Source organism: Narcine bancroftii, chromosome 7, assembly GCF_036971445.1.
Source record: "Narcine bancroftii isolate sNarBan1 chromosome 7, sNarBan1.hap1, whole genome shotgun sequence".
In the NCBI taxonomy this organism is placed as follows: Eukaryota; Metazoa; Chordata; class Chondrichthyes; order Torpediniformes; family Narcinidae; genus Narcine; species Narcine bancroftii.
In genome coordinates, this window is record NC_091475.1 from 177791486 (window position 1) to 177813412 (window position 21927).

The following is a 21927-nucleotide window of genomic DNA, read 5'->3' on the forward strand; positions in this document are numbered from 1 at the left end:
TTTCCTGTGGCATAGATTCAAGACATGGAAAAATTGTTTCAATGAATAGTGGAGAATCTGTGCCTATATTTGCTTTCGTTATTTTTTTATGCACCGCCACATTGCTGCAATACAAAGAAACTTGCATTATCTTTTCATAATTCTCCTTAAAATCAATTTTTTACAATATGTGAGTACATCAGACTTCGCACAGGTTCTTCTTTACGTACACAAAGATGGATATTCGACATCTTTGGCCTTGCAAACACAAAATGGAGAATCAGGCAGACTGCCAATAATTCCCTATGTGTAACACACTGATGTAGAAGCAGCAAAGCAATGTCATTGTATCAGGGCTCTGGTGAAAATACCGGCAGGCTTTTCGTCTGGGGCATCTTCCAGCTCTCTTTGTGTCATTAGGTCTAAAGTTTCAAATAGAGGAAATCCAGGTCATTGTAAATCAAAAAAGTTTAAGGTAGGTAAACATAAATATCCTTCTCTGGGACGTTGAAAGACCAGCTGAGTTCCTCCAGCATTTCGAAGTGTTTTTTCTCTGGGCAGTGACCAGCTTCTTTTCTCTTTGGAAAACACATTTAATCAATAACAATATGGGGCATCTTATGTGGTTTGGACACCAGTTAACATAAATCTTGTACATTGTTCCTCTAAATTTTGAAAGTTTATCCTGTAAGAAACATTTTATTTTATCTGCAAAATAATGAGTTAGATTAAATCAATTGAATTGGCTTGTATCTTACTGCTTGCCTTTCTCAAGTCGAGCCTACACCCCTGCTGGCAAGTAGCAAAAACCCATTCTGGGCAACAAGAAAATACTTTGCTCTGGCAAATCTTATCAGTCAAACCTGTCCTTTGATCAACCTTCAACAGGAGAGGCAGATAACCTGCTGGCAGCTGCTATCCCATGATGGTGCAGACCAGTAACTCATAAACATTTATGGCATGCTTAACTGTGCTGATAAAGGCAGGCCCCACATCTCACTGAAGTCAGCAGCTTCCAGGAAAAGCAGCTTTAAATATCTCCAAGGTTTAGTTATTTAAACATAAATGGAACTTGAAGACCAACCCTGTGGCAACATTTGGAAATCACAGATACCAATAGAATAGTGGCCTTTCCTGTGAAAAACTGGTATTGCTTTTTAAAGTTCATGGACAACATCATGATTGATACCAGCCTGTAACTTAAAGTGAGCTATAAGTAAATTTCTCAATGTAGCCTTATGACAAGTGGATTAACAAAGGTATTATCAATGTAAGTAAATTTACTTTGAACAGCAGGGAAATGGTAACATAATCTTTTACTCATTATCCGAATTTCCAATCTTGCATACTCTGCAAGATTCTCCTGTAAGAGTAGCAGTATGTATCTATAGACAAAGTTATAAAAATGTCAGGATTGTTTTCATTCTGCAATGCGCCACTTGTCATCTTGCTCTCTCCAAGCTTTGAAAGGTTTTGATATAATTGTTAGTTCCTGCTGACTTGGCCTCAGCATATCACTGCAATGGAAATGGCAAACCTAGAACATGCTTTTTGGTGTCATAGGTACTTAACTAGAAGATCTTTCTAGCTGAATTACCTTTGAAGATCTCCATCCCCTAATTTGAAGAATTTATTCTGGCAGTATCCCTCCCAACACTGGGGAAGTAGTGAGAGAAGAAAGTTTCAGAAAGCTTTGGGCTTCAGTTTAATGGCAGTAAAACAAATGAAAGAAAATGCTAATAGCAAGAATCACAATCATCATCCAATTATCTTACCTTATTAAGTGTTAAACACACCATATAAAATAGATAACTCCACCAAAAGTTAAATTTTATTAGCCCATTAACATTTCAGATAAGCCATGAAGACAGAGAAGGAAGAATGAACATAAGATTGGAAGGGAATTGCAAGAGTAGGTATCAACCAGGTGACTATAATTTGTTCTTATGTACAGCAAAAGAACAAAACAACAAGTCGAACCAGGGCCATTCTTGTTTTAATTTAGACACACAGTAAAACAGGCCATTTTGACCCACGAGCTCGTGTCACCCAATTTACGCCCGATTGACATTTCGAACGGTGGGAGGAAACCGGAGCCCCCAGGGAAAACCAACGCAAACGCAGGGAAATGTACAAACTCACTACAGACAGCGCAGGATTCAAACCCCAGTCCCGATAGCTGGCGCTGTAAAGGCGCATGCCGTTTGTTATGCTGTTATGTTACATCTTCTTTTCTCAGGTTATAAACAGCTATCCACCCTCACTACTGGTGAAGAATGAAGGACTATAGGAATGCGGATATAGACAACAGCCCTCAAGGCATGGCCGATTAGTAGTCATATAACAAAGCAGATGTAGAAAACATCCCTAGGCTTCAAACCCCTTCCAAATAGAAACATTATGGCTCTGTAATTATCTTAATATACACACATCAAAAGAAAAGTGGGAAACCTCACTAAAGATGCAGGAGAAATAAATCATCCAGACACACTTAAAGTATTGGAGATAAATCATTTGTTATGCATGGGAGGTAGGATAATTGCTCCTTATCTAGCTGATTTTTTCCCCTGGTTGTCCATTGTTCAATAAATTTAACTGACTGACAAGATGATTACTTAATCATTCTTTGAACACTTTAAAAAGTTGAGGCCTTTACATTTGAAACATTCTTAATTCCACAAGTATCCTGACACTGCACATCTGTAAATATACAGTATATATCTGAGGTGCACATTTTCCTCAATAAGTCAAGAAAAGGTTGGAAATGTATTAAAACCAGTTTAAATTGGAGTGGGGCATGATTAAGAAGATCCCTTTTTATTTATTTGTTCATGGGATGTGCATCTCGTTCCCATTCCCAGATGTCCTGGAGCAGGTAAATGTCAATCATGTAGGTGGGTCTAGGATTACATATAGATCTGTCCAGTTAAGAATGGATGATTTCATTCCCTGAAATCATTTGTGTACCAAAGTAATTTTAACGTTCAATGTGAGTTTATTCTCACTACAGATGCATCCAAACAAGTCTGTTTGATTGGTATGATTGGCAATTTTGCAGATGACACTAAAGTGTTTGGTATTGTAGATAATGAAGACAGTTGTCAAAAAATTACAACAGGATCTTAATTAGTTGTGCAGATGGGCAGAGGAATGGTTGTTGGAATTTAATATAGAAAAATATGAGGTGTTGCATTTTTGGAGGTCTAACATGAGTCTGGCCTACACAGTGAACGGCAAGGATCTGGGTCGTGTTGTAGAGCAGAAATATCTAGGTGTACAGGTACATAGTACTTTGAAAGTGGAGTAGATAAAGTGGTAAAAATGGTTTTTGCCAGATGGGCCCTCATCAGTCAGAGTTGGGAGGTTATGTGGCAGTTGTAGAAGGCAGTGTTGAGGCCATATTTGAAGTATTGTATTCTCTTTAGTCACCATAGGAAATATATTGTCCAGCTGGAGAGGGTGTAGAGAAGGTTCATCATTTCTTTTATCCGGGTAATAATGGTGGTGTCATCGATTAATTTATTGATTGCATTGGAGGCCAATTTGGCTACATAGTTATGAGTGTTCAGGGAAAAGTGTAGAGCCTGAGTCTGCTTATTGTTTCTCTCTATTATGGTTAATCTACTGGTTTTTTTAATTCTTATTTTTAAATTCTCACCTGCTATTGTGAGATGGGAATAGATCTTCAGGTCAATGATCCTGGTCTATGGATATTGTGGGGAAAGGAGAGAGACGTGTATGAAAGAACTGACAAAAAGAAACTATGGAAGGTTAAAGGGCAAGGGAAGAAGATGAAAAGGATAGAATGACTGGGGAAGCAAGAGAGTAAGAGAAGAGGAAATTAAAATGATTTATTATTAATCCAATCCTGATTCCTTCATGAGCAATACCAAATATCTGTGCCCGTAAGGTCAAACCATTATGAAATCAATTGTAAAGCAATTTATTTTAAAATGGAAAGCATCTGCAGTCTTCCTCCTGGTACAATGTGCACACAACATCCATTTTTCTCTGCCAGCACTTGAGCAAGTAATGGAGTAGTAGTGTTAAAATCACTGCCATTCATATGAAACAGAACTACAGGAAACCCACTGGAGTCAGAAATCACTGAAACCATCTCTCCAGCAGATTTCCAATTGGGTTGGAAAATGTAATCATTCATCTGGTATCTCATAATCATCAACCCTCTTGTCAATCTACCAGCAAACCTCAGCATATGGTTTCTGCAATCCCAGAGAAATTACATTTGTCTTAGCTTCATGGTGATAATTATGAAGGAGAGTATAGGATAGTAGTTCTCTTACTAACCACAGAGCACCCATGGCATCTTATGCCAAAGGTGCTCTGTGGTTAGTAAGGGTTTACTTAAGGTGGTATGTGAATGGAAAAAAAGGGTGGAGAACCATTGGTATAGGACATGTGGAGAAAGCCATTAAAATTCTCCCCACCATGTGCAAATATACACATCATTATGGAATTTGAACCTAAAGATGTCACTGTACTGTTTAATACAAGTGCACTTTGACTGACTTAACCACATAACACAGTGACCTTGATAGTATATTGTACATTACAAATGATAATCCTGTGACTCACCCCTTATAACCTCATGGTAAATGAGCTGGTGATACATTCTAAATTCACTAACTGAAGGCTCTGGTTTTCAACAACGATCTGCACATTGATATTCCCCAAATTAGGTGATACTTAACTACTAGAAAAGGTATCTCCAATTACTTGGTATTGATCTGCACTTAGTTATCAATGATGTGGTGAATCTATTCTTATTGATCGCAATCTAATCAAACAGATTATTGAAGGAAGGAGATGAAAGCTTAACCAAGATACAAGGAACTAAATTTTCACCACAATTATTTAAAAATCAATCAATTAATCAATTAATTAGTTGGGTTATCCATTTTGTGCATTTATTATGATGGCAAACTGATCACATTGTTGAGAACACAGCATTAGCTGCTACCGTAATTTTCATGGATGACACCATCATATATCAGGCTTTTCTCAGCATTTGAAATAATTGACAAATCCCAATTCATGCAGCCCATTCTGTAAGTGAGAGGAGCTTGAAGATGTGTTTGCAGCTTCGATCCGAGGTAGGAGTCAAAGTCAGTACACGCCTATTGTCAATAGATTCATCAGTTCATTTAGTTTCCCAACAGGTCAGAGAAGAGTAAACAGGCAGTCTACGACCTCTGCTTCGTGGTGCTGTTAATAGCAGCCAATCAGCTTCATATTATCACGCAAACTAAACAGAACCCAAGGCTGCACTTTTCTACTCTCAGCAATAAAAAAGGTCCAGGCCTGCCAAACATGTTTGATAACTTGTAGAATATGGCAGGCCAGTAATTAATGATTAACGTGGCCGTGATGAAAGTCCTTATTTCAGAGTGATGAATGCAGAGATAAATGAAATGTTCCCTCCACTATCTAAGGTACAGAGAGGCTTTGTAGGTGTTGTCAATCTGACAAATTGCAGAACTGTTCACACAGCAGGATTATGGGTCAAACTTTATGGAAACAGGTTGTAGTTGCAGTTAGGCTTCTGTACTTTGTTTTTTCTCAGATGATATTACAATTTTCATTGATATTACTGAAAAATCTTTGCTATATTGAATATTAAAACAGCAGTCTTTTAACTCTATTTGAGTCACAACAATGTTTTTCCAGTGGATGGTTCACAAAATGAACAATAAATGCTTTATTATAACAAAATAAGATGTTCCAATCACAGAATGCGTCAGGTCAAGCCCTTGATAGCATCACTGGATATGGATAAGGCACCAAAGCATGGTCCATTAGTGAGAGGAAACCTCATCAATCCCAAACATTGCTGAGCTGTGCTGGGGTGGGGGGTAGTGATACTAATCACAAATTAGTATCACAGCTGCAGAAAGGGAGGATGTTATGGAGGGATTATCTACTGAGTCAATGTGGGTGGAAGTCAGAAACAGGAATGGTGTGATCATTCTATTGGGAGTAGCCTATAGGCACCCAAATAGCCCTCGAGTACTGAGGAGCAGATAAGTAGGCCGATTTTGGGTTATTGTTATGGGAAACTTCAACTTCCCAAATATTGACAGGCACCTCCTAATTGTAAGAGGGATAAATGGGACAGAATTTGTCAGGTGTGTCCAAGAAAGATTCCTGAAACAGTATGTGGACAAGCTGACTAGAGGAGAGATTATACTGGATCTCGTATCAGATAATGAACCCGGTCAGGTGACTGTAGACAAGAATAGGAGTAGGCAAGTGTTTGAATGGGGAAGGGGGTAATTACAGTGATATTAGGCAGGAATTGGGGAGAGTAAATTTGGAACAAATGTTCTCTGGAGCAAAAACACAGAAGTGATGTGGAGGATGTTTAGGGACTAATTATGTGGATTTCTGGATAGGTTTGTCCCATTGAGACAGGGAAAATATAATAGGATATGGGAACTGTGATTGACAAAAGAGGCAAGACAGCTAGTTAAGAGGAACAAGGAAGCATACATAAAGCTGTGGAAGCAAAAGACAGGAAAGGCTCTAGAGAATGACATGGCAGCCAGGAAGAAGCTTAGGACTTGGGAGAGCTTAGAATTCTACTTGCCAAAAAGTCCTTGCCAAGTAGAATTTAGGAAAACCCTAAGACATTCTGTACATACATGAAGAACAGAAGGACGATGAGAGTGAAGGTGGGGCTGCTTAATGATAAAGGGGGCAACATGCGCTTGGAGGGAGAAGAGGTTGGGGAGGTCCTAAATGAATACTTTGCTTCAGTGTTCACCTGAGACAGGGATCTTACTCAGTGAGAGATTAGTACAGAACAAGCTTACGTGCTGGAGCATGTTAAGGTTAAGAAAGAGAGAGTGCTGGATTTTTTTTAAAAAAATCATCAGGATTGGTAAGTCCTGGGGACCAGACAAAATATGTCTCAGGTTACTGCAGGAAGTGAGGGAAGCGATTCCTGGGGCTTTGGCAATGATCTTTGCATCCTTCCTTGCCATGGGGGAGGTACTGGAGGATTAGAGAATGGAAAATGTTATTGTCTTGTTTAAAAAAGTTAATAGGGAAAATCCTGAGAATTATAGACCAGTATGAGGATCAGTGGTGGATAAACTACTGGAGAGGATTCTTAGGGATATGATTTATGAGCATTTCGAGAAGTATAGTCTTTTCGGGGATAGTCAGCATGGGTTATGAGAGTCAGGTTGTGCCTCACTGAATTTTTTGAGGAAGTAGGAAAGAAATTGATGAAGAGGGGATGATAGATGTGGTGTATATGGACAAGGTTCCCCATGGGAGACTCATTCAGAAGGTCATGAGGCATGGGATCCATTGGAGCTTGGCTGTGTGGATTCAGAGCTGGCTTGCCTGCAGAAAGCAGAGAGTAAATGGAATGTATTCTGCCTGGAGGTCAGTGACTAATGGAGTTCCACAGGAATCTGTTCTGGGACCATTTGTGAATTTTACAAATGATTTGGATGAAGAAGCAGTGTAAGTCACAGACAAACACTTTAAAACAGATCTAATTTAAGATACTGGAGCACTGTTCAATCCAGACAGGCCTTTGCCAAGAGCCTTTGCAAAATCTTTGGGGAGTGCCCAAGAGACTTCACTAATGGATTATTGTTTTGTAAAGCAACTGATGAAAGAACTTGGAGGTGTGGGTTTGGAGCCACAAGCTGTCGGGGAGTTGCTTTTCTAAGAGGGTCATGTGTTTTTTTTCAAGCAGAGAAGAAGTCAAATAGGCTTTGCTCAGAGAGAGAGAGAGAGAGAGAGAGAGAGAGAGAGAGAGAGAGATCAGTTCTGCAGTTTTACAGTCAGCAGCAGCAGCTGGGACTGGAACAGGACAAGCTGGCAAACTTGTGGAAACCCCATTTGGAAGATGGGTTTGAGTGTTTAGTTCAGCCTGGTCAAAGCCCTTGTGGTTCATACAAGAGGAGAACACTGGCTGTCTAATGTTTCACTTGAAATAAAGGAAACAACAAGGAACTCTGTGGTGACCTGGAAGAAAGAGGTTATCATCTGGAAAACCCTAATAGGGCAAGTTTCTTCAGCAAGACACTGAAGTGGCTGATTTAAAAAAAATCAGTTGTGGGTATCCAGTGAACAACAAATCTCTCAGAACCTTGGGTTCTGTTTAGTTTGCGTGATAATATGAAGCTGATTGGCTGCTATTAACACCATTTACCTTTCAAGCATCAAAGCCTGGTGAACTTTATCAATATTAAATTCTGTGCACAATATAATTATTGCCTGCAACCAGTGAACTTGGAGGAATGAGAAGTGAGATTGGACTGTGAATCAAAGAACTTTTCCAAACTTACACACACATTACATACACGTGCACTTAGAATTAGAAGGGGGTTAAGTTAGGTTAGTTAAGTCAATAGTGATAAGTTAAAGTGTGATTCTGTTTTCATGTTTAAAGATAATTAAAAGCAACTTTTGTTTAAGTAACCATTTGTCTTGGTGAATATCTATTGCTGCTCGGTTTTGAGGTCCTCTGGGCTCATAACAGTATGTATGTGCTTTATGAGCTGGCCTGTCCCCTGAACCTGTGACTCCTCCCTCCTGGAAATCCTCATAAAGTCTGTTACACCCAAACTCCTCCTTCACTACCTTCCTTGGAACTGGGCCAGCAACATGGGCTATATGTTGATGTCTTAAGGTGATTAACACCTATTAATCACAACACTTAGTATAATGTGGTTGATCGATAGCGCTACAATTTAATCACCTTAATTTTGGACCATGGACAAGACAATACTGGTGGATAAACTGGAATCGACCCTAAAGATCCAGAGGCCTCAGTCAAATTCGATCAATGGCTGCACTGCCTCAACCCTTTCATGAGACACAATGACAGGCAGAGTGAGGAAGACAAACGAGATCTACTCTTTACTCAGGTCGGCCACCTCATTTTCCAGATGACAAGGGACTGCGCTATTTACTCAGCCACAATGAAACCGTATCAGGCTCCGACAAATGTAATCTACATCAGGTACCTTTTGGGTAGTTGTAGACAAGTGCTTGGTGAGTCTGCAGAGATGTCTCTGCTGCTGTCCACTTAAAAGAACTGATACACGATGCATGTGTGGCTGGATTCAAATCTGATCATATCAGACAAAGTCTCCTGGAAAAGGCAATCGAAGCCTGCAAAAAAGTAATTGACCTGGCTAAAGTGATTGAAGCAGTGCAGCTGAACACAGAGGTCTTCTCCTCGGGAAATGCAGTCGCCAGGTGGGGAGCTCGGGCACCGCCATCTTGGGATGCGGGGCCCCAGGTCACCACTATTGAGCACTCGACTTGCTACTTCTGCAGCCATGCGAAACATCCCCAAAAGAGCTGCCTGGCCTGAAATGCTACATGCTCCACCTACAGGAAGAAGGGACACTATGGGAAGGTATGTAGGTCCCAATCCACCACGTGCAGCCAGCAGCTGCCGCCATCTTGGACCACGTCACTTCCGACTTCACTTCTGGTTGCAGGAAACAGCTCAGCAGGACCACGGGGACAGAAAACCAGGACTGCACTACTTCCAGCGTCACATCCAGCAGTGAGGAGCAGCACCATGTAGGCGGCATGGGGGCAGCCATCTTGGAGGGTGCCCCCGAACCAAATCTACAGTAGCGATTCAGACAGCAACCAGACGTTGGCCTCAATTACCATAGATCAGGACAGCTCACATCAAATAACCAGGGCCATGATGAACACCAAGGTAAATGGTCATGTCACGAACTGCCTATTTGTTACCAGGAGCATGGGGAGCTTCATTCTTCCAGGCACAGTGCTGCGCCACTCCCTCACAGTAGCCCCAGCAAGGTGTAAAGTTTCCCTGGGCTCCAAATCTCACTCAACTGAGATCCACAGCAGCTGCACCTTCACATTGACTGTGCAGGGCACGGAGTATAAGAACTTTAAGCTCCTTATCATGCCACAGCTCTGTGCAGCAGTCATACTGGGACTGGACTTGCAGACTTTCAAATATAGTTTGACAGCCCACACGTTTCCCCCCCCCCCCCATCACAGTCCACAACTACCTATTTTTAAACTACCCAATTCCCCCTCCAAACATGACCTGCGGTCTGTCTACCCTCCAGGTCCCACTGCCACCCCTGTTTGAGAACTTCACCTCCAACTGCAAGCCAGTCACCACCAAGAGCAGGCGATACAGCCCTGGGGACAGAACCTTCATCAAAGCAGAAGTCAAATGGTTTCTGGCAGAAGGGATCATAGAACCCAGCACCAGCCCCTGGAGGTTGTTAAGAGTGGAGAGAAACACCGCATAGTCATCGACTACAGCCAGACTATAAAACATTTTATCCAGCTGGATGCCCACCCATTCCCCCGCATTGCTGACATGGTAAATGAGATCACCCAATTCTGGGTCTTCTCAACCATTAACCTCAAGACGGCTTACCACCTACTCCTGAACTGCCTGGAGGACAGCCTTCAAGGTGGATGGCCGCCTTTACCACTTCCTCCAGGTCCCCTTCTGGGTCACCAAGGGGTCTCTGTCTTCCAGAGGGAGATGGACCGGATAGTAGATGGGTTAAAGGCCACATTTCCCTACCTGTACAATGTGACCATCTCCAGCCATGACCAGCAGGACCATGATGCTAACTTACACAAATTTCTCCAAACGGCCAAAAGTCTCACCTTAACATACAACCAAAAGAGGTGCATGTTCGGCACTTCACAGCTGCCATCCTCAGTTGCGTGGTGGAGAATGGCGCATTGGGCCCAAGCCTGACCATATGTGGCCCCTGTTGGAACTCCCATTGCCCCACAACCTCAAGGCCCTGAAAAGGTACTTGGGCTTCTTTTTGTATTACGCCCAGTGGGTCCCGAATTATGCAGAGAAAGCCTCTGTCAGCGGAAGCCCAAGTGGTGTTCACGCGCATTAAGGGCGACATCGCCAAGGCGGTGATGCACACTGTGGATGAATTCATCCCCTTCCAGGTGGAGAGTGATACGTCCAACTTTGACCTGGCTGCCAAGTGGGCAGGCCCGTGGCATTTTTCTTCCCAAACTCTCCAGGGCCCTGAACTCTGGCACTCAGCCATGAAGAAGGAGGCGCCACTGGAGACACTACACGGCAAACTATTCACCCTGCTGACTGACCAATGTGCAGTTACCTTTATGTTCAATAACAAACAAGCAGGGAAAAGTTAATAACAGCAAGATCCTGAGGTGGAGAATTGAGATATCCACCTACAACTATGAGATCTTGTACCATCCCAGGGGACATGTGCCAATGTGCAGTTGGACCACCTCCAAGCCCTCCACAAAAGTCTCTGCCATCCTGGGGTCACCTTGCTCTACCACTTCATTAGAGCCCACAACCTCCCTTACTCAGTTGAGGATATCAGGGAGCTGCCCGGTCTGTACCGAGTATAAATCACAATTCTATCAGCCAGACAAAACCCACCTGCCGTTTCGAAAGCCTGAGTGTGGATTTCAAGGCCCCCCTCTCTTTCACCAACAGGAACATATATTTCCTAAATATCATTAATCAATACTCCCATTTCCCTTTCAACATCCCCTGCTTGGACCTGACCATGGCCACAGTCATAAAGGCACTATGTAGCTTATTCACTCTGTTTGGTTACCCTTGCTATATCTATAGTGACTGGGGATCCTCATTTATGAGTGAAGAACTGCGTCAGTATCTGCTAACCAAGGGTATAGCCACGAAGAGGATCACAGGTTATAACCCCTGGGGTTAGATAGAAAGGGAGAATACCACTGTCTGGAAGACAGTCCTCCTAGCCCTCAGGTTGAAAGGCCTGCCCATCTCCCAGTGGCAAGACGTCCCTCTGAGATGCTCCATACCACCAGGTCTCTCCTCTGTACCCACTACTAATGTGACAGTGCATGTAAGGCTCTTTTTCTTCCCCAGGAACCGTTCTGCCATCCTGGCTGATGACCCTTGGGCCCATACTGCTCTGGAGGCATATCAGATGCCACAAGACTGACCCAGTAGTTGAGAAGGTCCACCTCCTCCATGCAATATGCTTATGTGGAGTTGCAGGATGGGGGACAGGTCACGGTTTCTATCCAAGACCTGGAGCATGCAGGAGAGCCCTTGACCAACCAATCAACATCCCCTTCGTGGTATCACCGGCCAACCGTCCCCACTAATTGTGCCTGACATAGCATTCCAAACCCAGACCAAGCAACACCACAGTCCTATTAACCTCCCCTGAACCACTGGAGGCATAGCCTATCACGCAAGACATTGGCCGGGAATCAGCAGGTGAACCACAGCAAACCTTACAATGTAAGTATTGAATGAGATGGCCCACCCTCTGAACCTGTGACTCCTTCCTTCCGGAAATCCCTATAAAGGCTGTTACGCCCAAACTCCTCCTTCACTACCTGCCTTGGAACCGGGCCAACAACACGTGAGATGTGTTCATGTCTTAAGGTGATTAAAGCCTATTAATCACAACTCTCTGGCTAATGTGGTTGATCAACAGCAGTACAATGTGAAAGCTATGGAGAGGGTGCAGAGGAGATTTACCAGGATGTTGCCTGGTTTGGAGAAGATGGCTAATGAGGCAATATTAACAGGGCTAGGGCTTTTCTCTTTGAAGTGAGGAAGGATGAAAGTGACATAATAGAGGTCTACAAGATTATGAGAGGCCTAGATAGGGTGGACGGCCAACATCTTTTTCCCAGGGTGACAGTAGTAAACATTAGAGGAAGGCGAGGAGAAGAAAGTTTAGGGGAGATGTCAAGGCTCTTTTTTTTTTTACACAGAGATTAGTGGGTGCCTGGTATGAATTGCTCTGGATGGTGGTGGAAGCTGGTGTGCGACAGAGTATAAATTGGGAAAGGTTTGTTCAAGTAGATCACATGCAAACACTTTAAAACAGATCTTATTTGAAATACTGAAGACATAGTGGCTTCTCACACCTTTTTGCAAGAGCTTTGAAGACTGCTTGAGAGACATCACTAATGAATTATTGTTTATCAAGGCAATAGATGAAAGAGCAGGCTGGAGCCACTATTGTCTGCAGGAGAGTTTTGCTGTTGTAAGAGGTATTGCAAGCAGAGAGAGTCAAACAGGCTTTTTCTCAGTCTCAGTGTGTGAGAGAGTGGGAGAGACAATCAGAGATCACTTGACAGTGTTTCAGCCAGCAAGAGCAACTGGAGACTGGAACAGGACAAGCTGGCAAGAAGCCCAGTTTGGAAGATTGCCTAGTCACAGCCATTGTGGTTCATGCAAGAGGAGAGGACTGACTGTCTAATGTTTCACTTGAAATAAGAAAAAAACAAAAAATGAACTCTGTGGTGACCTGAAAGAAAGAGGTTACCATCTGGAGAACCTTGAATGGGCAAGTTTCATCAGCAAGACACTGAGGTGACTGATGGAAGTACTTCCATTGTGGATGTCCTGGAAAACACATCTCTCTCTGAAAACCAACAAGAACCTTCCGAGCAGTAACCATTTACCTTTCAAGCACCAAAGCCTGGTGAACTTTATACATGTTAAATTCTGTGCACAGTATAAGAATTGCCTGCAGCAGTGAATAGGAGGGATGAGAAGTGAGATTGGACTGTGAATCAAAGAACTTTTCTGAATTTACACACACATTACATACACATGTGCTTAGAATTAGAAGGGGGTTAAGTTGGGTAAAGTAAGTTAATAGTAATAAGTTAAAGTTTGATTCTGTTTTCATGTGTAAAGTTAACCTTTGTTTAAGTAACCATTTGTCTTGGTGAATATCTATTGATGCTGGGTTTTGGGGGCCTCTGGGCTTGTAACAGGTGCAATGGGGACATTACAAAAGACTGAATCAGGAACATGGATACAAGAAAAATAGAGGGTCATGGGTGTGAGGCGGGGAAGGTTTAGTTTGTTGAGTTGATTTATATCACAGCATCATGGGCTGAAGGGCTTATGCTGTGCTGTGATGTTCTTTGAATTAGCAGCAGACCAATTGATTTGCAGAGTGAGAGAGCTACACGCACATCGGCAGAAGAGCTTAGAATGGAAAGTTTTGCAGGTCTCTTCACGGATTGCGAGAGTGTGACTGTGAACAAGAGGAGAAGCATTTAAAAAGCAGCAAAAGAGGTAGGTGCTTGTTTAATTGTTTTTGCTGGCTAATTAGATATAGCCAATAAAAGGAAGATAAGGTCAAGCAGAATGGTCCTTGTGTGAGTGGCCCACTGTAGGAGTGGGAATTTTAGGCTTTGGTTCGAGAAAAATCAGTGAGTAGAGGCTGAGGTGGCGGTTTAAGAGTTGAGGCACGGTTTTTCTAACTTTCTCCTTACTGATCATGCTACTCCCGATGCCACGAGTTAGGGAAGGCCAGGACAGAAAGGAAGTGCAGACAAATGTGTGACTGGAGACGTGGTGCAGGGGCAGGGCTTCAAATTCTGGGATTATTGGAACCTTTTCTGAGGGAGGTGGACCTATACAAGTAGGATGGGTTGCACCTGAACTCAAGGGGAACAAATATCCTGGCAGGGTGGTTTGCTAATACTGTTGTGGTTGGGGGGAGGCGGGGTCCTTTAAACTAGATTTGCAGGGGGTTGGCCACCAACGTGAAGAGGTAGAGGAAGAAGTAGGTGGAGCACAAGTAGGGACAGCTGGTAGGGAGTTTGTGTGGAAGGACAGGCAGAGAAGGCAAAACTGCAGCCATGGGGATGAGTTGAAATGCAATAGGGACATGGAGTCCAACATTACATATAAAGGGCTAAAGGTTTTGTATTTAAATTCATACAGCAGAAGAAATAAAGTGGATGACCTTGTTGTAGTACAGCTACACATTGGCAGGTATGATGTTGTGGACATGGCGGACACATGGCTAAAGATAGATGTCATTGGAAGCTTAATGTCCAAGGATGCACAGTGTATTGAAAGTACAGGCAGATAAGCAGAGGGGGTCGTGTTTGTGTGTTGGTAAAGAATAAGATTAAATCTTTAGAAAGAGGTGACATCAGAAGATATAGAATCACTGAGGGTTGATTTAAGAAATGGCAAGGGTAAAAAGACACTGTTGGCAGTTATATACATACCTCCAAACAGTAACCAGGATGTGGACAACAAATTACAACAGCAAATAGAAAAGGTGTGTCAGAAGAGCCATGTTATGGTAGTCATGGGAGATTTTAACAAGCAAGTAGATTGGGAAAACTAGGTTGGGGCTGGATCTCAAGAGAGAGGATTTGTAGAAAACTGACAAAATGGCTTTTTTAGAGCAGGTTGTTGATGAGCCTACGAGGAGATCACCTGTACTGGATTGAGTGTTGTGTAATGAACTACAGGTGATTAGAGAGTTTAGTATAAATAAACCATAAAGGGGCAGTGTTCACAGTATGATTGAGTTCAATATGAAATTTAACAGGGAGAAATTAAAGTCAGAAGTGTTGGTATTTCAGTAGAATAAAGGAAATCGCAATGGCATGAAAGCAGAACAGGCCAAAGTAGATTGGAAGGGGGCACTAGTAGGGAAGATGGCAGATGGCTGTGGCTACGCAGGGGGTCCATTCATCAAGGGGAAATGGAACTTTCTTTGCTTCTTCTCATCAAACTGCATAGTTGTTCGGTCTATCCAGAAGGGAGGCATCATTCTCCTTAACTTGCAAGGTTGACTTGTGTCCCATTATAGTCATGATCCTTTGCCACATCCGCCTTCTGTCACCAGCATCACACAGATGTTTGTAGATCTTCCATGTATATCCTCGCTTTGCTTTCCAGATTATACAGGAGAGTTCAGCCCTAGCTGATCTTGGTGCTATCGTATTCCCTGTCCTGAAGGCAGCATCATGAGCTCTGAGAAGGGCCTGGACCTCTGCATCCAACCATGGTTTCTGGTTAATCCTAGTTGTGAAGCATTTGATCTTGGTGACATCCTCAATACACTTGCTGATCTATCCAATCACTGAGCTTGGGTACTCCTCTATGTTTACACGACCTCCCTGAAACAGCTCCAGTCTGTGGTCTCAAAGCATTCTTGTAGTGTTGCTGTGTCCCCCTCAACTAACCCCCCCGCCCCTGACCAACCACCGGCCACGTCCTGATTTCCCTGCGAATTGACCTAGTTTGCTTTGATGGCTGTTTGTACGCTGGGGTTAGCAAAATGGATATGATATCTGAGTAACCAAGGTGGGGGTGAGGTATAGCTTTGTATGCACCAGGAACACCGATCTAGGGTGTTCTCTCCTCTGGTGGCGACGTTGATGTGCTGTTGAAACTGTGGTAAGACTGTTTTCAGATTGGCATGATTTAAGTTACCAGAAACCTCACTATCAGGGTGGGATGTCTGGTCTCTGCAGATTGCACTGTAAAGCTCTTTCAAGGCTTTACCATCATGAGCCAAAGGTGGAACATTGACTGCCACAATCAGTGTGGCTAGGAACTCCCTGGGCAGGTAGAAAGGTTAGGAACTAACCCATTAAGGTCAGTGGTTGGGAAGGTCAAGGATGAGGATACAGAGTATTTGGAGGGACATGACAAGGTAGGCCAAAGCCAGCATAGTTTCCTTAAGGGAAAATTTTGTTTGACAAACCCTCTGGAATTCTTTGAAGAAATGACAAGCAGGGTAGATAAAGGAGATGCAGTGAGTGTTGTGTATTTGGATTTTCAGAAGGCCTTTGAGAAGGTATCGCACATGAGCCTCCTTAACAAGAGCCCATGGTAGAACAGGAAACATCCTAGCGTGGGTAAAGCATTGGCTGATGGGCAGGAAGCGGAGAGTCAGAATCCAGGGGTCATATTCTGCCATTTGCTGATAATTTTCAACAGGGGTCGGGGTTGGGGGTCCGCTTCTTATTATGTTGTATATTATTGATTTGGATTATGGAATGAATGGCTTTGTGGCCAAGTTTGCAGATGATATGAGGGTAGGTGGAGGAGCAGGGAGACTGCAGAGGACTTAAGGCAGATGAGAAGAATAGGCAGAGAAGTGGCAAATTAAATACAATGTTAGTAAGTGAATGGTCATGGACTTGGGTAGAAAAAATGAATGGGCAGACTATATTTTTTTTGAATGGGGAGAAAATTGAAAATACCCAGATGCAAAGGGACCTGGGAGTCCTTGTACAGGATAGCATGAAGGTAACTTGCATGTTGAGTCAGTGGTGAAGAGCTGGCATTTATTTCAAGAAGAATAGAATACAAGAGCAGGGGTGTGATGATGAGGCTTTATAAGGCAATGATGAAAGTTCACTTGATAGGTCATGAGCAGTTGTGGGCTCCTCATTTAAGAAAGGATGTGCGGGCATTGGAGACGGTTCAGAGGAGGTTCTTAAGGATGATTCCAGAAATGAAAGGGTTATCACACAAGTAGCATTTGGCAGCTCTTGGTCTATACTTGTTGGAATTCAGGAGAATGAGGGTAATGTCACTGAAACATTTCAAACGTTGCAAGGCATGGACAGAGTAGGTATAGAAAGGTCATTTCCTATGGTGGAAGAGACTATGACAAGAGGGCACAACTTCAGGATTGAAAGGTGTCCACTTAGAACAGAGACGTGGAAATATTTCTTCAGCCAGAGGTGGGGTAAATCTGTGACAGGGCAGAGGTTAATAGGTTCCTAATTAGCCAGGGCATCAGAGGTTATGGGGAGAAGGCCTGGCAGTGGGGCTGAGTGGGAAAATAGAGCAGCACATGATTAAATGGTGGGGCAGACTCGATGGGCTGAATAACCTATTTCTTGTGTTCTATATTCTATGTAAGCCACTAAAAGATGGCTAGTTATTCTTCTCTTTTAAAGTTGCAAGGAGCATAATTCATGATTTCTGGCAGCTATGTGAAGAGCTGCACCAACAGTAGTATATGAGGGGAGATTTGTTTCCCTTCTTGGTGATGGCCCTACCACTTACCAGAAATGAATTCCTCAAAGGCCTGGAGTATAGAACTACAATGGTGTGCAAAAAACCATTAAGGAAAATAAGAGAATAAGAGAACTCCCATTCTACCACTATCTGTAAAAATGTTTGAGTTTACAATATTATTCTATTTCTTTATTATACATTCAATCCTGTAAGACTTTTTAAGTCAATCACATTGACTGTTGAAGCACCGTGGATGACCAATATGAACTACATCTTTATAAAAATGTTTTCCAGACATATCTACTGACATTCTGGGGTAATTTTCAAGTGCCTTGATTATAGGTTGCACAAGTATCATGAAAGAAAAATGGAGTTCCATGAAAAGAGAAAAAAAGGCAATAAATACTGATTTTTTTAATGTCACCTGTCGAAGGAGTTTTTAAGCTGTAAAACACTGTGCTTGTCTCTGGACATTTACTATAAAAATAGGCAGTGCATTTGCCACCTCCATCAGCACCTCCTCCAATTCTTCATAACCTACTTGCTCACTTCTCCTTCACACATATTGAGAGATGTCGGAGCCTAAAAACTTGTAAAATCTAGCACTATATTTACATGATTTCTTTATACACAAGCTGTATTCTTTACACAGTTGGAATCATGTCATTTGATAGGCAAAATACCTGATTTATTTCATACTAAATTGTCATTTTGCCAAGTTATTTGTGCCAGTTTACAAATGTATAAATGATTGAATGGATAGATTTAGAACAGTTCACTTGGTAAATAAGGAATTTCAATGTATGAATGTGATTTTCATTTTAAGTGACAAATTTTCACATGAAAAAAGCAAAGCAACAAGTACCTCTATCTTGGATTATTCCATTGGAGGAACATCTGAAAACAATGTGCCCCCAGTGGAATAATTTTGAAGTACACATCAGAGGGAAATGAAATACAGTAAATCCTTGTTAGAATGCAGTAGTTAGGGTCCAAGATTTCATACCGAGTCGCGGAACAGATGCATATATGTTATGACTCAGGAAGCAGGAAAACAGAATTTAAGCCCACCCGAATTGTGCTGCCGTATCCACCCCCACCCCCTTCCAGTCGCGCTGCCATTCTCCAGCCCGCCCGACTCGCGCTGCTGGTCTCCCCCCCACCACCCCCCCTCGCCCATGATAAGAGTCCATTTTTGAGTTTGTGGCAGTTAGTCAGGCATCCTAAAATCAATGTTTGGGGTCCACAGACACCCGCGCTATAAGCAATTCCATGGATTAACGAATTGCGTTCTAACGAGGTTTCATTGTATATCAAAATCCTATAAAGAATAATCTAACGACCAGTTCATCTGATTTCAATGGTTCTGTTAGAACAATAAATATCGAGTAGAAGAATATTCTTGTTCTTTTTCAAACACTGCCATGGGATCTTTCATGTTTACCTGAATACCTAATCTGAGACAGTATGCCCAAAAATGCACTTTTCCTTCAGTCCAACACTGGGACGTCAGTCTGTAATTATCATACATCAGATCTGGCTAGATTATTTTGAGAAGGTGCCTGTACAAAATGATATAAAGGAGCTCCAACTCAGTTAGGTTTCTGAAATGTCGGCATATCATCCAATAAATTTATTTCTGATCTCATCAGTGAATTAACACAATCAAACTTATTAAAGGGACAAAAGTGCATGTGTGTAAAATTGTGTCTTCTATGGAGATGATATCAATCAATGGTAAGGAATTACATTGGATGAAAGATGCAAGAACAATTGCCATCACAGAGTGCCAGCGAAGGCAGAACTTCCAAAGTAGAAGCACATGTGAATTGTTATCATGTGTAATAGAATATAAGAATTCAAGACAAAATGCAATTGAAGAAATGCTTTCATGATTACAAAACCTGACCTTCACATTGAAAATAGTAATGATTTCCAAGTTATTACACAAGAATATATAAGTTGCTGATACAAAAAGGTGTTTAAATGGAAATGTCAAAGTTGTGTCATGCTTTATTAAGACAACAAATGCTAGATGAACCTCACACTGAGCATTCTGATATTGTGAACTGGAAGGCAATGTTCAGGTTTTATTGTCTGATTTTGAAGAGGTAGAAGATAAGTACTATCTGTCAGTAGTGTATCAATATTGCAGCTATCAAGTCAGCTAAGCTACCTTTGAAGAATTGGAAATGGCCAAATGGAACTTTCCAAGAATACGTTTTAATTAGTGTGTGATGGGCTTAATAAATCTTAATACTCACAGATAGTTCCTCAAAATAAATCAAGGTTAAACAGGTTGAGCCTTGGACTGTTACAGCATATTAATAGTAAAACGTGAGCTCTATTTTCTCGTCATGATTTACCAGTTTTGGATAATAGTCCTTGTATTTATTTGTTTCTATATGATTGTTGTATAAAAAAAGATACGGTAAAATCCCTGTTATCCAAAATTTAAGCAACCGGCAGCCTGAAGCAACCAGCAAAAACAACTGCGGAAAATAAATAGGTAAAAAAATACAAAGGTTTAAAAGCTGTACCCCCAGTGGTCAGTTTGCCAATTACACAACACTCAATCTCAAGCAACTGGAACATTCAGTTACCCAGCATCTACCCAGAATCTTGAAAGGGGATGATCAACTTGAAACCCACAACAGATCTTGAATATCTGAAATCAAAGCACAAAATGCTGGAAGCACTCAGCAGGTCAGACAGCGTCCAGGAAGAAAGTGAATGTTGGTGACCTCATCAGTACTGTTCACAAGGAAGGCCTGAATTATTAAGTTTATCTCTCTTTCCACAAATGCAGACTGACCTGCTGAATATTTCTAGCATTCAGGTACTTGCTCAGGTCATAGACAACCTTCTTCAGAAAGTAAAACACACAAGCATCAAACTTAGTTCTATGTGTAACCGGAAAAAGTTGGGAGGTTGAAGATGCTGGAATCGGAAGCCAAACTCAATCTACTGGAGGAACTCAGCAGGTCATGCAGTGGGAGAAAAAGCTTCCTCAAACTCCTTCCTCCTTCCACCAATGCTGCTTGACCCATTGAGTTCCTCCAGCAAATTGTCTTTAGTTCTATGTGCATATGGCTTTATACCATGGCAGATGGAATATAATTTTGATAAGTGCAAAGGACTGCATTTTGACTTGTCAAACTAGGGGAGGACTTGCACAGTAAGTGCCAGGTCCTGGGAAGTGTTACAGAACAGAACTTTATCAGTCAGAGTGTTGTGTATAGGAGCTGTAATGTCATGTTCGAGCTATACAAGATGTTAATAGGGCAACATTTGGAATACGGTGGACAGTTCTGGTTGCCTTATAATAGGAAAGATAACAAAGGGTAGGAAAGGATGCAAGAAGTGATTTACCAGACTGTAGAGCATGAATTAAAAGAAGCTGAATAGGCCAGGACATGCCTTTCTCTGGAGTAAGGAGGGTGACGTTGAAGGGGTATGCAAAATCATCAGGAGCATAGACAAGGTCAATAGTAACAAACCTTTTTGGAGGATCAGAGAGTCTAAAACTAAAGGGCATAGGTTTAAGGTGAGAGGGGAAAGATTTAAATAGGAACCCGACGGGCATCTTTTTCCACCTAGAGGGTGGTGCATATTAGGAATGAACTGCCAGAGAAAGTGGTAGAGGTGGGTAAATTATAATATTTGGGTGGGAGCATGATGAAGGGAGGGTTACCGGTCTATGGAAAGTTCAGACAAATGGGACAAGGTCAGATGGGCACCTTCATCAGCATGAATAAGTGGGGCTGAAAGGCCAGTTTCCTCACTGTCTAGCCCTATGCCTCCATGACCATCTGTGAACATGCAAACAACACCCATAACACTGCCATCTACAGCATAAATGTTGATCATGAGAAGCAGTCAATTAAACATTGATTGGGCCTGTGGTAGTTTATCAGGCAATGGTAGTACTGACACTAAAATCCAGAAGACAACGTATTTTTCAATGTATGTTATTCAAACGAACCAGGTTAATTGGGCAACACGGGTTCATGGGCTGAAAGGGCCAGTTGCCATGCTGTATGTCTAAATTTAAATCCCAACATTTTACCTGAAGACGCTTCAATTTCTCTATTGGTCTTTGCATTTATATTAATTATTTTAAATTTAGTAGCAATTAATTTAGTAGCAAT

General features: G+C 42.1%; 1 long non-coding RNA gene across 1 annotated transcript in view; it reads right to left on the reverse strand.

The window, feature by feature from the left end:
- Positions 1 to 17869, reverse strand: part of LOC138740118 (uncharacterized) — a 29836-nt gene extending 11967 nt beyond the window's left edge. The window contains exon 1 of the long non-coding RNA XR_011342684.1: positions 17825 to 17869. This is a non-coding gene — a long non-coding RNA (uncharacterized lncRNA). The remainder of the gene's footprint in view (positions 1 to 17824) is intronic.
- Between the last annotated feature and the right edge of the window lie 4058 nt (positions 17870 to 21927).